Source organism: Odocoileus virginianus, chromosome X (genome assembly GCF_023699985.2).
Source record: "Odocoileus virginianus isolate 20LAN1187 ecotype Illinois chromosome X, Ovbor_1.2, whole genome shotgun sequence".
Lineage (NCBI taxonomy): Eukaryota > Metazoa > Chordata > Mammalia > Artiodactyla > Cervidae > Odocoileus > Odocoileus virginianus.
The window spans coordinates 15,013,624-15,030,019 of NC_069708.1; positions in this window are offsets into that span (position 1 = coordinate 15,013,624).

Consider the following 16,396-nt stretch of genomic DNA (forward strand, 5'->3'; position numbering starts at 1 on the left):
ACAAAAACAAGACCTCTATATATGCTGTCTACAAGAGACCCACCTCAAACCAAGGGACTCATACAGACTGAAAGTGAAGGGCTGGAAAAAGATATTTCATGCAAATGGAGACCAAAAGAAAGCAGGAGTAGCAATACTCATATCAGATAAAATGGACTTAGAAATAAAGGCCATGAAAAGAGACAAAGAAGGACACTACATAATGATCAAAGGATCAATCCAAGAAGAAGATATAACAATTATACATATATATGCACCTGACACAGGAGCACCTCAATAGATAAGGCAAGTGCTAACAAGTATGAAAGGGGAAATTAACAGTAACACAATAACAGTGGGAGACTTCAATACCCCATTCACACCTATGGATAGGTCAACTAAAAGAAAATTAACAAGGAAACACAAGCTTTAAATGATACAATGGGCCAGTTAGACCTAAATGATATACACAGGGCATTTCACCCCCAAAACAGTGAATTTCACCTTTTTCTCAAGTACACATAAAACATTCTCCAGGATAGATCACATCCTGGGACATAAACCTAGTCTTAGTAAATTCAAAAAAATTCAAATCATTTAAACCATCTTTTCTGATCACAATGCAGTAAGATTAGATGTCAACTACAGGAAAAAAAAACTATTAAAAATACAAACATATGGAGGCTAAATAACACTTCTGAATAACCAACAAATTATGGAAGAAATAAAAAAGGAAATCAAAATATGCATAGAAACAAATGAAAATGAAAACACGACAACCCAAAAATATGGGATTCAGAAAAGTAGTGCTAAGGGGAAGGTTCATAGCAATACAAGCTTACCTCAAGAAACAAGAGAAAAATAAAATAAATAACCTAACTTGACACCTAAAGCAACTAGAAAAAGAAGAAATGAAGAACCTCAGGGTTAGTAGAAGGAAAGAAATCATAAAAAATTAGGGCAGAAATAAGTGCAAAAGAAACAAAGGAGACTATAGCAAGAATCAGCAAAACTAAAAGCTGATTCTTGAGAAGATAAATAAAATAAATAAATCATTAGCCAGACACATAAAGAAAAAAAGGGAGCAGAATCAAATCAACAAAATTAGAAATGAAAATGGAGAAATTACAACAGACAACACAGAAATATGAAAGATCACAAGAGACTACTATCAGCAATTATATGCCAATAAAATGGACAACTTGGAAAAAATGGATGAATTCTTAGAAACTTATAACCTTTCAAAACTGAACCAGGAAGAAATAGAAAATCTTAGTAGACCCATCACAAGCATGGAAAGAGAAACTATAATAAAAACTCTTCCAACAAACAAAATCCCAGGACCAGATGTCTTCACAGGTGAATTCTACCAAAAATTTAGAGAAGAGCTACCACCTATCTTATTCAAACTCTTCCAGAAAATTGCAGAGGAAGGAAAACTCCCAAACTCATTCTGTGAGGCCACCATCACCCTAACACCAAAACAAGAAAAAGATGCCACAAAAAAAGAAAACTACACAGATGAACATAGATGCAAAAATCCTAAACAAAATTATAGCAGACAGAATCCAACAACATATTAAAAAAATCATACACCATGACTAAGTGGGCTTTATCTCAGGGATGAAAGGGTTCTTCAGTATTTACAAATCAGTCAATGTGACACACCACATTAACAAATTAAAGAATTAAAACTATATGATTATCTCAATAGATACAGAGAAAGTCTTTGGCAAAATTCAACATGCATTTATGATAAAAAAAAATTTTCAGAAAGCAGGCATAGAAGGAACATACCTCAACATAATAAAAGCCATATATGATAAACCCACAGCAAACATTATCCTGAACTGCAAAAGATTGAAAGCATTTCCCCTAAAATCAGGAACGAGAGAAGGGTGCCCACTCTCACCACTACTATTCTAAATAGTTTTGGAAGTTTTGGCCACAGCAATCAGAGCAGAAAAAGAAGTAAAAGGAATCCAGGTAGGAGAAGAAGAAATGAAACTCTCACTGTTTGCAGATGACATGATCCTCTACATAGAAAACCCTAAAGACTCTACCAGAAGATTACTAGAGCTAATCAATGAATATAGTAAAGTTGCAGGATATAAAATGAACACACAGAAATCCCTTGCATTCCTATACACTAACAATGAGAAAACAGAAAGAGAAATTAAGGAAATAATCTCATTCATCATTGTGACAAAAAGAATAAAATACTAAGGAATAAATCTACCTGAAGAAACAAAAGACCTATACATAGAAAAGTATAAAACACTGCTGAAAGAAATCAAAGATGACACAAATAGATGGAGAAATATACCGTGTTCATGGATCGGAAGAATCAATATAGTGAAAATGAATATGCTACCCAGAGCAATCTATAGATTCAATGCAATCCCTATCAAGCTACCAACAGCATTTTTCTCAGAACTAGAACAAATAATTTCACAATTTGTATGGAAATACAAAAAACCTCGAATAGCCAAAGGAATCTTGAGAAAGAAGAATGGAACTGGAGGAATCAACCTGCCTGACTTCAGAGTATATTACAAAGTTACAGTCATCAAGATAGTATGGTACTGGCACAAAGATAGAAATATAGGTAAATGGAACAAAATAGAAAGCAAAGAGATAAATCCATGCACCTATGGACACCTTATCTTCGACAAAGGAATCAAGAATATCCAATGGAGAAAAAACAATCTTTTTAACAAATGGTTCTGGGAAAACTGGTCAACCACTTGTAAAAGAATGAAATTAGAACACTTTCTAACACCATACACAAAAATAAACTCAAAATGGATAAAAGATCTAAATGTAAGACCAGAAACTATAAAACCCATAGAAGAAAACGTAGGCAAAACACTCTCTGACATAAATCACAGCAAGATCCTCTATGACCCTCCTCCAAGAGTAATAGAAATAAAAGGTAAAATAAACAAATGGGACCTAACAAAATTTAAAAGCTTTTGCACAACAAAGGAAACTATAAGCAAGGTGAAAAGACAGCCTTCAGAATGGGAGAAAATAATAGCAAATGAAGCAATGGACAAAGAATTAACCTCAAAAATATACAAATAGCTCTTTCAGCTTAAAACCAGGAAAATAACTGACCTGATCCAAAAAATGGGCCAAAGAACTAAATAGACATTTCTCCAAAGAAGACATACAGATGGCTAACAAACACATGAAAATATGCTCAACATCACTCATTATCAGAGAAATGCAAATCAAAACCACAATGTGGTACCATCTCATGTCGGTCAGAATGGCTGTTATCAAAGTCTACAAACAATAAATGTTGGAGAGGGTGTGGAGGAAAGGGAACCCTCTTACACTGTTGGTGGGAATGCAAACTAGTGCATCCACTATGGAGAACAGTGTGGAGATTCCTTAAAAAACTCAGAATAGATCTGCCATATGACCCAGCAATCCCATTGCTGGGCATACACACTGAGGAAACCAGAGTTGAAAGAAACACGTGTACCCCAATTTTCATCACAGCACTGTTTACAATAGCTAGGACATGGAAGCATCTAGATTTCCATTGGCAGACAAATGGATAAGAAAGTTGTGGTACGTAAACACAGTTGAATATTATTCAGCTATTAAAAAGAATGCACTTGAATCATTTCTAATGAAGTGAATGAAACTGGGGCCTGTTATGCAGACTGAAGTAAGTCAGAAAGAGAAACACCAATACAGTATATTAACACATATATGTGGAAATTAGAAAGATAGTAACAACGACCCTATATGCAAGACAGCAAAAGAGACATAGACATAAAGAACAGACTTTTGGACTCTATGGGAGAGGGCGAGGGTAGGATGATTTGAGAGACTAGTATTGAAACATGTATATTACCATATGTGAAATAGATGACCCGTCCAAGTTCGATGCATGAAACAGGGCACTCAAAGCCAGTGCCCTGGGACAACCCAGAGGGATGGGATGGAGAAGGAGATGGGAATGAGTTTCGGGATGGGGGACACAGGTACACCCATGGCTGATTCATGTCAATATATGGCAAAAACCATCACAATATTGTGAAGTAATTAGCCTCCAATTAAAATAAATTAATTAATTTAAATGAGAGAAAAATTAGTCATATCTGTTACATCAATGATAGTAAATGCACTTCTGGAAAGAAGACATTTTTCAATTATATTGTCATATAGACACCATTCTCTTTAGAAGATAAATCTACATCAGAATGATTCATAAAGCTTAAAAATAAAAGATATGGTTCATGTACATAGAATTTACAACATCAAGGGTGAAAATTAATATAAACTGTGGACTTTGGTGGATTGGTATATGTCAATGTAGACTTATTGTGCTTAAAAAATGCCCTATTCCCTTGAATGATGCTGATAATGGGGGAGGCAAGGCATATGGAAGCTAGGAGTATGTGGGAAATCTATGTACCTTTCTTGCAATTTTGTTGTAAACCTTAAATGCACTAAAATAGTGTTTAATAAAAAAAATAGAGTATACATGAATATAACAAAAAAACCCTGCTACTGACATTTGTGTATAGGTTGTTGTGTGGACATGAGTGTCCATTTCTCTAGAATAAATGCCTGAGAATTCAACTGCACAAAGAGAGTTTCAGGCTTGAGGGATTGAAGAAGCTTCCTAGATGGAGCCACTTCTTGTAGTGGAGTTTTCTCTTGCTGGTTCCACCCACCAGCCTGAGTATCTCTCTGTGGGGTAGGAGAATCAAAGGCACAATTAAGATGGAGAGCACTTCTTCAGACTGCTTACTGTTGGTAAGTCTCCTATTGGTATCTCTTGTGAATGATGTCTTGACTGATGTTTTCAGATGTAATCCCTTCAAATATGGGGAAGGAATAAGACTGAGGAGCCTACTTGGGCTGTCTGCTGTTGCTAGGTCATGGGTAGGAAATATTCACTCTGGGTTGAGGAAGTGGGGTAGAGGAAGTAACACATAAGATACTGTGTTACTGAGTTGTTCCTCCAATCCAGGGGTCTCAAAAGAATTTATCTTCTTCTTACCACCTTTCCAACTTCTCCTTCAGTAGTTTCTTTCATAATCTCCAGGGTTTATAGCTGTGCTTGATAGAGAGAAGTTAGGCAAAAGGGATCTATACTGGACTGGAAATCTGGGCTTTTTTGTTATGATAAGCAGAGAGATGGAAATTTTAGGGTAACAAAAATCTAGGCAATAGGTGATGGGTGTTTTAATTGTCTTTTATTATCTACTTAGAAAAATATTGGATTTCCCGGGTGGTGCAGTGGTAAATATTTCACTTGCCAAAGAGAGGCAGGTTCAATCCTCAGGTCAGAAAGGTCCTCTGGAAGAGGAAATAGCTACTTACTCCAGGATCCTTGACTGAAAAACGCCATAGACAGAGGAGCATGGTGGCCTACAGTCCCTAGGGTTGCAAAGAGTTAGACACAACTGAGCACGCACACTACCGCTAGAACAATATTACACAACAGCCAGCTCTGACCCTTACTGGCTTCAGCCTTTTTGCATGTGAGAGTTCTCCTAGTCACATGTCTAAGCAGATCACCATCCTGAGGTAGGGATGGAGTAGATGGACAGACATAGGAAGCTTTACTCTTAAACTGGGTATCTGTTTTAAAACCAGGACTATCAATCCTTTTATAGTTTTTCTAGAGCAGAAATGATAGGCTATGGTGAGATCCAACCAAAACGCCATCCCTTATTGAGATGGATCAATGGGAAGGTCTTTCCCTACGGTCTGGAACCAATATTGAATATCTGCTGGTGTAAGCTTTGGACAAAGACACCTGTCAGAGACTATGCGAGCATCACATGTTCTATTCACTGCAGTAACATGAAATATATCTTTATGCAAAAGGAACACTCAGAATTATTTGTACTAATTTAAGAAGAGTTAATAGACAGTTTTTTATTCCCATTGTTTTCTTGAGAGACAGAAGAAATAATAAATCCATGCTCAGGGTCAAGGGCTTTAAGCTTCTAAAGGAGAATTTGCATAAGTGTCACCTGAATCATGCTTATAAGAATCTTGTAAGAGAGATATTATTTTCTCCATTTTAAAACTGTGGAATTCCATCTGAACAAAGGTAAATGTCTTAAACCAGTGGCTCAGCAGTAAAGAATATGCCAGCAATGCAGAAGGCGCAGGAGATGTGGGTTTGATCCCTGGGTTGGGAAGATCCCATGGAGGAGGGCATGGCAAACCACTTTATTCAATGCTCCCCCAGCTCAGCCTGTTTGGCTTTGTCCATCCAGTAGAGATAAAGCTAAACCTTTATACACATCAAACACTTGGTCTTAGCCAAGAAACATTCTATTGTAAATTTTAAAATTCTGTGAATTTCCTCTCCCCAATTTTCCTTTTAGGGCTTGCTAGGTAGCTCAGTGTTAAAGAACCTGCCTGCCAATTCAGGAGACATAAGAGATACGAGTTCGGTTCCATTCCTGTGTCAGGAAGATCCCTTGGAGAAGGAAATGCAACCCACTCCTGTATTCTTGCCTGGGAAATCCCATAGATGAAGGGGCCTGGTGGGTTACAGCCCATGGGGTTGCAGAGTCAGACACAACTGAGCGACTAACACACATAGACCACCCATATGCTAGAACAGAAGCAGGCTAACAGCCCTAAACCTTTTTATTTAAAAGCAGAATTCTCTGCTGGTCTAGTTGTTAGGATTCCACACTTCCAACTGCAGGGGGCATGGGTTCAAGCCCTGGTTGGGGAACCAGGATCCTGCATGCTGTGTGGTGGAGCCAATAAATGAATAAATAAATAACATTGGAAAAATGGAAGACCTTGGTCTTTAGAAATTCTATGAGGCAGACAGTAGGAGGTTTCTATTGGAGGGTAGGTCATAATTATTCAGCCCCAACTGTACTTTGTAGCCTTTGGTCATCCTCCTGGGCCTCATGTACAAAAGCATGAGATAATATGCCTTATTTGAGCAATTTTCTCAATGTTTTTCCTCAGTCATGTCAACCTGTCACAGACTTTCTTTTCCAGGCTTGTGGTTTCTTTGGCAGCACAGCTTCCCCTCTTCTCCAAAATTAGCTTGTTATCTATTTAATTCCAGTAATATCCAGGTGCCAGTAGCTATATATGCACACCTTTTGTAAATATCTGTCTTTTCATTTAAATGAAGTGTGTGTGTTAGTTGCTCAGTCATGTCCCACTCTCTTGCGACCCCATTGACCCACCAGGCTCCTCTGTCCATGGAATTCTCCAGTCACAGATACTAGAGTGGGTAGCCATTTCCTTCACCAGAGGATCTGCCCAACCCAAGGATCAAACCCATCTCCTGCATTGAAAATGCATGGGAATGTCTTCTGCATTGAAGACTTGAGGCTATGACTGTTTGGTGGAAGAGCTGTGTTCTCATGTTTGTAATAATCAGGAGAAGTTAGTTCAGAGACTGTACAAATAATGGGTCTAGAGACTTCCCTGGTAACCCAATGGTTAGGACTTCACACTGTCACTACTGAGGGGCCAGTTTCCATCCCTGACCAAGACACTAAGATTGCAAAATAAATCTAACAATCAAATAACAGTCTATTTCTCACTTGTACTACTATTGAGGGTCAGCTGGGAGCCCTGCTCTGTGTCTCCTCACTCCATTACTCAGACTTAAGGAAAAGAGAGCACAGTGAATCCCACTGCAGCTCTAAGAGCTCCTTTTTTGAGCTCAGACACACTCTGTGCACTCACATTTCACTGGCCACTGTGACACAAATGGATACAACTCATTTCAAGTGGCATGAAAAAAGTTCTTGCCATGTGCATTAGGAAGGAAAGAGAACTGAAACATTTGTGAAGAGCATGAACAACTATCACAAACTACCTGAACTTCCGCATGATCTATCATAGAGTTTCCAAAATATGACAAAGCTGTCCTACCAGCTGGATGTATGAGGTTTGGGGACATATGATCTGATATATAGACAGGTAGTGAAGTAATAGTTTAATATTAACTGATATGTGTTTTAATTTTTTGTAAGTACCTTTGGCCCATGACTCCTATCTCATCTCATCTTGGCCACCCAGGAGTTACTGAATCAGTGAAGGAAAGGAAAGATACAGCAGAGCAAAAGAATAATGCCTCAGCTGGGGTGGACATTGCTGGGTGATTTCCAAATAGACCGTTGAAGCTACTAGCCGAAACAGTAGGTTGAAAGAATGGGTTTTGAGTCTCAACAGCATGGTGTTTTGAATACCAAAGATTAATATTTATGCTATAAAGAGTAGACTGGTGATAATACATGCTGAGAAGGTCAGCTCTCCTTCCCGAATCTATTGCCAGGGTGATAGAAGAGGGCATTCAGATGGAAAATGGGCTGGTGGGGGTGGTCTCAGTATGTACTGAGGACTCCTTCCGAGGTTTTCTTACTCTCTTAGAATTCTTTTTAATTCAACAAGTTTAACAAGGTAAATCAGGCATATTTCTTATTCTCCTGGAGCTCAAAACCTTGGGGGAAGGAATAGATATGCAAAGAAATAATTATAGACCATTTGGCTAAAATTTAAACACAAGAAGTGCAATTGTTACTGGAGAAGAAGAGGAAATCAGTGTCTCGTGTGGGGTGGGGTGGGTAGGGTGTGCAACTTGCTGGGAGGAAGCCAATTCTGACTCCATGTTGGAAACTGTTTCTTTGACTTGCTTTTGGTTGCTCTTGTGGTTATAATTATACTCAATGGCTTGCCTGGAGGACCCTGCCCCTCTGCTTGACTATAAAGCGCCTTTGTTCAGCTCCTGGAGAGATAGTTTGTCCCTGCCCACCTGTGAATAGAAGAGATTAACATACCCCCTCCAAAGGCTGGCCATTCCCTTGTAGATGTTTCGCAAGACTGAAAACCCTTTCACTTTACTTCCCTACTTCCTCTCCCTCTCTATTCTGGCTTGTTCCTCATTGCTTCATTCTCTCTGATCTATAAAAGAACCTGGCATCCAGGCCCCAATATGATGATTATTTTGAGGCGCTAGCTGGCTTCCCGATTAAAAACTCTTCCTTGCTTCAACACCTCATCTCTCAGATTCATTGGCCTGTTATGCAGCAAGCAGAGTGAGCCTGGACTTGGGAACATGCAGAGACAAGAAGAAAGCTTCAACTTTCCCACCTCTTCCAGCAGGGAGAGGGCATTTTTTTTTTTTTAATGCAGCACTTAAAAAAAAATCTTACTGGAGTATAGTTGCTTTGCAACGTTGTGTTAGTTTCTGTTGTACAGCAAAGTGAATCAGCTATATGTACACATACATCCCTTCTTTTTTGGATTTCTTTCCCATTTAGGTCACCACAGAGCATCTGAATAGAGTTCCCTGTGCTATACAGAAGATTCTCAGTAGTTATCTATTTTATACATGTTGGGGGAGTGTGTAATTTCCTCGGTTCTGTCTCACTGCAACAAAAATTTGAACCAATGGATGGACCAGTGTTATAGCTCAGTTTTATTTAGAAAGCTAAACAAAATACATCCTTGAGGCGTCAGGACTGGCCGACCTAAAAGATGCAAAGAGTAGAGAAGCCCCTGGCTCAATTTAGCTCCTCTTCTTATATGTTTTTTTTTTTTTTTTTTTTTTATCCTCCCCCTGAGCCTGTCCTGTGTAAATTGGGCTAGCCAGGAGGGCTGTTTGTTTTAACTGAAGTCTTCACTCCAGTCCTCAGACCTTCCTTTGTTCTATTTTCATGGGCTGTTCCCTTCTTTGTCTTTTAGCCACTGCCATTCTGGACTCCTTTTTCCTATTTTAACTCCCTAACATTCCCCCTTCAAGAGATGGGAGGCCCAATTCTTTGGAAATAGGGTCGTTGAGGTCTTTCTGGCTACTTCCTGCTGAACTAGGACAGCAAGGGGCATTGGACCTTCCCCTCTTGCTCGTCTCAAGCCTCAGAGTCCGTGTAGTGATGATCATCTAAGGGTGAGTGATATTTCCTGCGGTCAGCTGTAGTTTTATATATCCTTGTTAAACTGGCACAGCATGTTGTAGCTTGTTGACCCGGGCAGAGACAAAACAGGTTAGGCAATTGATAATACATGGAGCAATCATAATCAGCATCAATACAGTGATAACAGGGCTTAGTAGGGGCATTAGCTAACTCTAAATTCCCCCTCACCAGGAGGATCCCCCAAAGAAAGATTGTAACCATCCCAAGAACTCTCCAGCTCGTTCTTTGAGATCCTGTATGGTCATAATGTTTTTCTTGAGTATTGTGAGACTTTCTTTAACTTAGTTGGAGGTATTTACACAGAAGCAACATGCCTCATTCAAGATGGCTCAAGTCCCTCCTGGTTCAGGGATCAGGAGATCTATATCTTGTCTGTTTTGGAATACAACCCCTGTCAAGCTGTGTTGGCTCTTTAGAGCTATCCTGAGAAATCTTATCCCCAGAAACTTAACTTTGGGGGTGTTCATTAGAATGACACTCGTTTGTAGTTCTGAATAGGTATCTGAGATCTCCCAGGGGCTCACAGGTGTATTGAGTGTCCTCTTCTGTTTTCTTCCACAGCTTGACTTGTGAGTAGTGAATCCAGGAGTTGTGTCCTGGTACCTTGACTGCTGTGGGGGTAGAAAGTATTACAGGGTAGGGGCCCTTCCATGTGGTCTGGAGTTGAGCCTTTAGGGACCCATCTTTCCAGACTTTAATTATGACTTGAGTCCCTGGAGAATATAGTGGTGACTCTTTAGAATCTTTTGGGTCCTGGTTGATACCCCAGAAGTATATATCCTGTTGGATTTGCCCAATGGCCATGGTATAAGACCAGAGGGTCTGAGCCTCTGGATCTAGGAACAGGTCATTGACATAAACAAAAGGTCTCCCATATAGCATCTCATGAGGATTAAGACCAACCTGTTCCTTAGGGGCAATACAGGTGTGGAGGAGAGCTATTGGTAAAGCCTCCTTCCATCCCAGGGAAGTCTCTTGGGTTATCTTTTTTATCACTGATTTTAAGAATTGGTTGGCTCTTTCTACTTTTCCTGAAGACTGAGGCCTCCAGGCACAATGGAGATAATAAGTAATGCCCAATGCTTTAGAGAACCTTTGAGTGACCTTAGAAGTAACTGATGTCCCATTGCCACTTTGTAATGACCTGGGCAGACCAAACCTCAGAATGATTTCATGGAGCATTTTTTTTTTTTACCACTTCCTCAGTCTTTTCAATCTGGGTGGGAGAGCCTTCAACCCATCCTGTGAATGTGTCTATCATGACTAATAGGTATTTATACCCTTGAGAAACTGGCATCTGGGTGAAGTCCATCTGCTAGTCCTCTCCTGGGTAGGTCCCACATCGTTGGATGGACTGGGCCAACTGGGGTCTTTGAGCTACTTGGGGGTTGTTTAATAGGCAAGTGGGACAAGAAGGGACCACTTGCTTTATAGTTGTTTGGAGGTCTGTTCCTCTGAAAGACTTTTCTAGTAATCTTTGGAGGGCCTTTTCCCCTAAATGAGTGGTGGCAAATAAGGAGTTAACCAACTTCCATTGGAGGTTCCCAGGCAGAAAAAGGAGTCCCTCCTTGTGGAACCACCACATATGATCTTCTTGAAATCCCTCACTCTTAGCTTTAAGAGTCTCACCTTCAGTATATGAAGGAGTTTCTGGCAAATTAGTCTGTGGAACTAAGGTGGCAACCCCTATTAGGTCATTGTTTTGTAATGCTTCTTTCTTAGCTGCCTGATCAGCTGCTTGGTTCCCTCGTGCCACTTCCTTGCTCCCTGTTTGGTGTCTTTTACAGTGGGAGACTGAAACCTCAGAGGGGAAAAAGACTGCCTCCAAGAGTCTAAGGCTTTGATTACCATATTTGATTGGGAACCCTCGGTTGGTCAATTGGCCTCTTTCTTTCTAAATAGCAGCATGTGCATGTAGCACCAGAAAGGCACACTTGGAGTCAGTGTCAATGGCTACTCTTTCTTTTTCCCAGCTCTAAAGCTTGAGTCAGGGTTATGAGCTCAGCTAGTTGGGCTGAAGTACCTGGTGGCAAAGGTTTAGCCTCTATAGTCTCAAAATTGGAGACTACTGCATATCCGGCTCTTCTGTTTCCATCCAAGACAGAGCTGCTTCCATCAGGGTACCAGATTTCCTCAGGATTGGTCAGAGGATCTCCTGACAATCCCTCTCAGGGTTTTGTCCAGTGATCCAAGGTTTCTAGGCAAGAGTGAAACGGGAGAGAGCCCTGGGAGGGTTGGGGATGGGGGATAGACAGGAGGATAGCTGGGTTAAGAACAAACCTCACAAGGGGATATAGTAAGGCCTGAATTTTCCATCAGCACTATTTGATATCTGAAGATCTTTGATCAGACATCCATAAATGGCCTCTCCCATTCAGAAGTTGTTTCACTCGGTGGCTGGTAAAAATAGTTAGTTTGCCCCCCAACAGAGAGTTTTAAAGCATCTTCTATCAGGACTACAATAGCTGCAGGATTTCAAAGGCAGGAAAGATCTCTTCCCAATAAGGGAACAGGACACTCAGGGACCACCAAAAACTAGCAGGAAAATATTTGTCCATCCCAGCAACAAAGTGCTTAGGTGAATCTTTTCGTAATTGTTTTTCCTTTAGCACCCCAAACTGTACAGGTTTGGGAGGAGAAGATTCCAGAGTAGGCGTTCAGGACAGAGTAGGTAGCCCTTGTGTTAACCAAGAAATTCTCAGACCTACCTGCCACATCCAGTTCCACCCTTGGTTCCAGCCCCATGGTGGTTACCTGTGACAGGCAGGCTGATTGGAGTGGGCCACTTCAGTCCTGTTGAACCATCATGAGGGAAGGCTTGGCTCTTGACCTTGAGGCTCTTGGGTCCTGAGGGCAGAGTGCCGCCTAATGTCCCAATTGATGGCATTTGTAGCAAGTTGTTTTAGGAGACTTGTCACGGTTTGGACACTCTTTGGCCCAATGTCCTGCCTGTATACAGATTAGGCATTTGCCTTGTGCCTTGTCCTTCAAGGACTCAGGGTTTGCCATAGGACTTCCCTGGAGGGCGGCCAGCATCTGGTCGTGCTTTATCTCTTTCCTTTTCTCCCTTTCCTGGGCCGTGGCCTCCCTCTCCTGTTCTTTGTTATAAAAGGTATTGGTGGCTGTCTGAATCATCTCATCCAAAGAGGCAGCAGGGTCCTGCTGCTGTAGCTGTCGTAACTTTATCCTGGTGTCTGATGCACATTGTGACAGGAATTTGTCCTTTAAAATCACCTGTCTCCCTCATAAGAGTCTAAGTCCAGATTGGTAAACTTTTGGAGGGCCTCTTTTAGCCTTTCCAGAAAGGCAATGGGGTTCTCATTGGACTCCTGAGTTATTGCTGAACCAGGCATAGTCCCACAGCTAATAGGCTTCCTTCTATTTCCATGAGTGGACTTCCTTAGGGATGAGTCTTTCTGAAGCTTATCCTACCCAGTACTGTTGCAACCTGAGAGCCAGGCGTCCCCAGGTCAGGGTGCAGATACCCAGGCAGGCTAAGGCATGACAGCCTCCTGGAGATCGAATCCCCGGGCAGGTTGAGGCAGGTTGGCTTCGCAAGAATTGGGTCCCTGGGCACGTCAAGGCATGTCGATCTCTTGGGACCCCTGGACTGGTGGATCCCTGAGCAGCCTGAGATATGACAACCTCCCAAGGACCAGAGCCTTAGGCATGTAGAGGCATGTAGAGGCAAGTTGACCTCCTAGAACCCCCAGACTGGAATTGGGCATCCCCAAGGTCTCCAGCATGACTAGTGCTGGGTAGGATTAAGGGATTGTAATCTTAATTTATTGCCAGTTTGTTCACCATGAATGGGAATAGATATCATGATGTAAAGCAATCCAAGCCTGTGCCCTCAGACTGGGAACCTGGTGAAATAGCCATAAGCCTTATCCTCTTATTGCTCTGAGGGAATGTAAATCACTAATTCCTTCCCCTAGTCCTCCATAAGAGCAGTTTAGGGGTTTCCAATGGTAAACACTTCATTGTCATAGAGCCACTTTAGGTAATAACAGAATTAATGACAAAGAAGTGGGTTATCTGGTCCTGTTAGGGGCATTAAGAGTATTTTAATAATAAGCAGGGTGGAGAGATGTTGCCTACAAGGGGGCAAGGTCTTGGTTGTAGGAGTTAGTAAGTGGCTTAAGAACAAATTGGTAAGAGACAATAGACCAGATGTTCCATAAAAGTGGAGTGAAGATTTGATCTGGGGGTATGTTTGTAACTTTAGGAGAAGGGTAGCAAGGGTTTGGGCCCAAACAGCCTGCACGGCTAATGCCCAAAGTGGCAAACATTATCCCTGAAAGCCCAATTGCCCTTGAAGGGATGTTACCAACAGATGGACTTCTAGCGGTCATTGTGTGCCTGTCACCCAACCTAGCAAGTTCACTGAGAGATGTTGTCGTTGCACGTGTTGTAGGAAACATGGAGGATGAAGGCCTGAATATCTAGAAGGATTGGATACTATACAGTATTTCCTTCCCAAGGGCCAGCTATTTTCTGGTTGTCCCTCAAGAAGATGGTAAAGGCAACATTGTGGGCTCAGATGTGGCTCAGGAGAAGAGCTTGAAACAGGAGGGAAGGGGGCAGGGCACAACTTTTGAAAGAATGACATAGCCCAAAGGCATAACATAAACCAATTAAAATCAAATGGGTCCAAGCTGACAAGTCAAATTCAACTAAACCTTGATCCTCAATCTGTAAGCTAAGTGACACACCCAAAGGTGCCAGGAGAGTTCCAAGCCACTGTCAAAAGACCTAGGAGTGGGTGGTTCCCCAATTGTTGGGATGATCCTCCCACTCATTAGCATATGAAATCACCCAATTCAGGAAAACTAACCACACCACATTCCATGGCCACTGCACTCACCCTCTGCAATGGCCCACACCCTGTGGAGTGTGCTTCTCTCTAAATTCGAACAAGTCCATCTCTTACCTATCGCTGTGTCTCTTACTGAACTTTTTGCAATGAGACATCAAGAGCCTGAGCTTCATTAGGTCCTAAAACCAGCCACCATGGGTTTTGGCCAGGCTCAAGTCGCAGTTGGATATGACTGAGTGACTAAGCATAACACAGAGTCCCTACCACGTGGGTTTGAGTCCCAAACTTAGGTAAATGGTTTCAAGCACAACTTTCAGAAATGGAAAGATGATGATCTTCCCAATTCTTTTTAAGCAGTGGCATAGATGGAGAGAGGAGCTGAAGGATGGGAGGAAAAAGCAGTGGGAAAAACGTGCTGAGGAATCCCCTTCATAACCTTCCAGAAAATCTGGTAAATATCTCACCTGTGCTCACAGTTTTCATTGACCTGATCCTTGCCACAAAGATTAAGGACAGAAGAGCCCCCACATGCTTGGGCAACAGCTACTAAGCAGCCCCTGCCAGAGTCCCTCAGTTGCACTCACTGCCACTTGCCTGTTCATGGGGGTTCAAGGAAACAAAAAACAAGAGATTGTAAAGGAATTAAGATTTTGTTAGCCATATGTCCTTCCAGCCATAGGAGTGAGGACCTCCTACCTTACCCGGGATTCTTCTGGAATCTGAGACTGAGCCATGTGAGCTTTCTGCTGAGTTTGTTTTTGCTGTCCAGTTTCTAGCACGCTGGGCTTCTTATCACTTCCCCTGCACTGGGATTTCTTTGGGTTCAGCTTCTACCACGGGAACTTTCACTGAGTTGGGCTTCTGTTGTGCTTGGCTTCCGCCTTGTGGGGGCCAAGCTGACATTGTTTCAGCCAGGTTAAATCCAAGAGACTGCACCATATATGTCAGGGGAGTGTGTAATTTCCTCAGTTCTGTCTCACTGCAGCAAAAATTTCAAGGGATAGATGGACCAGTGTTACAGCTCAGTTTTATTTAGAAAGCAAAGGAAAATACATTCTTGAGGCATCAGGATGGACCGACCCAAAGGACACAAAGAGAAGAGAAGCCCCTGGCTCAATTTTGGCTCTTCTGTTTATGTTTTTCTTTCTCCTCCCCTTGAGACTGCCCTATGTAAATTGGGCTAGCCAGGAGGGCTATTTGTTTTACCTGAGGTCCTCACTCCGATCCTCAGACCTTCCTTTGTTCTATTTTCACTGGTTTTCCCATTCTTTTAGCCACTGCCTTTCTGGGCTCCTTTTTCCTATTCTAACTACCTAACATACATAGTAGTGTATATATTGGGCTTCCTCTGTGGCTCAGCTGGTAAAGAATCCACCTGCAATGTGGGAAACCTGGGTTTGATCCCTGGCTTAGGAAGATCCCCTGGAGAAGGAAAGGCTACTCACTCTAGTATTCTGGCCTGGAGAATTTCATGGACTGTATAGTCCATGGGGTTGCAAAGAGTTGGACACGACTGAGTGACTTTCACTATGCCATACTATATGATATATATATATATATATACATATATATATATGTGTGTGTGTGTGTGTGTGTGTGTGTGTGTGTGTGTGTGTGTGTGTGTGAATCCCAATCTTCAAATCCATCTCATCCCCCACTG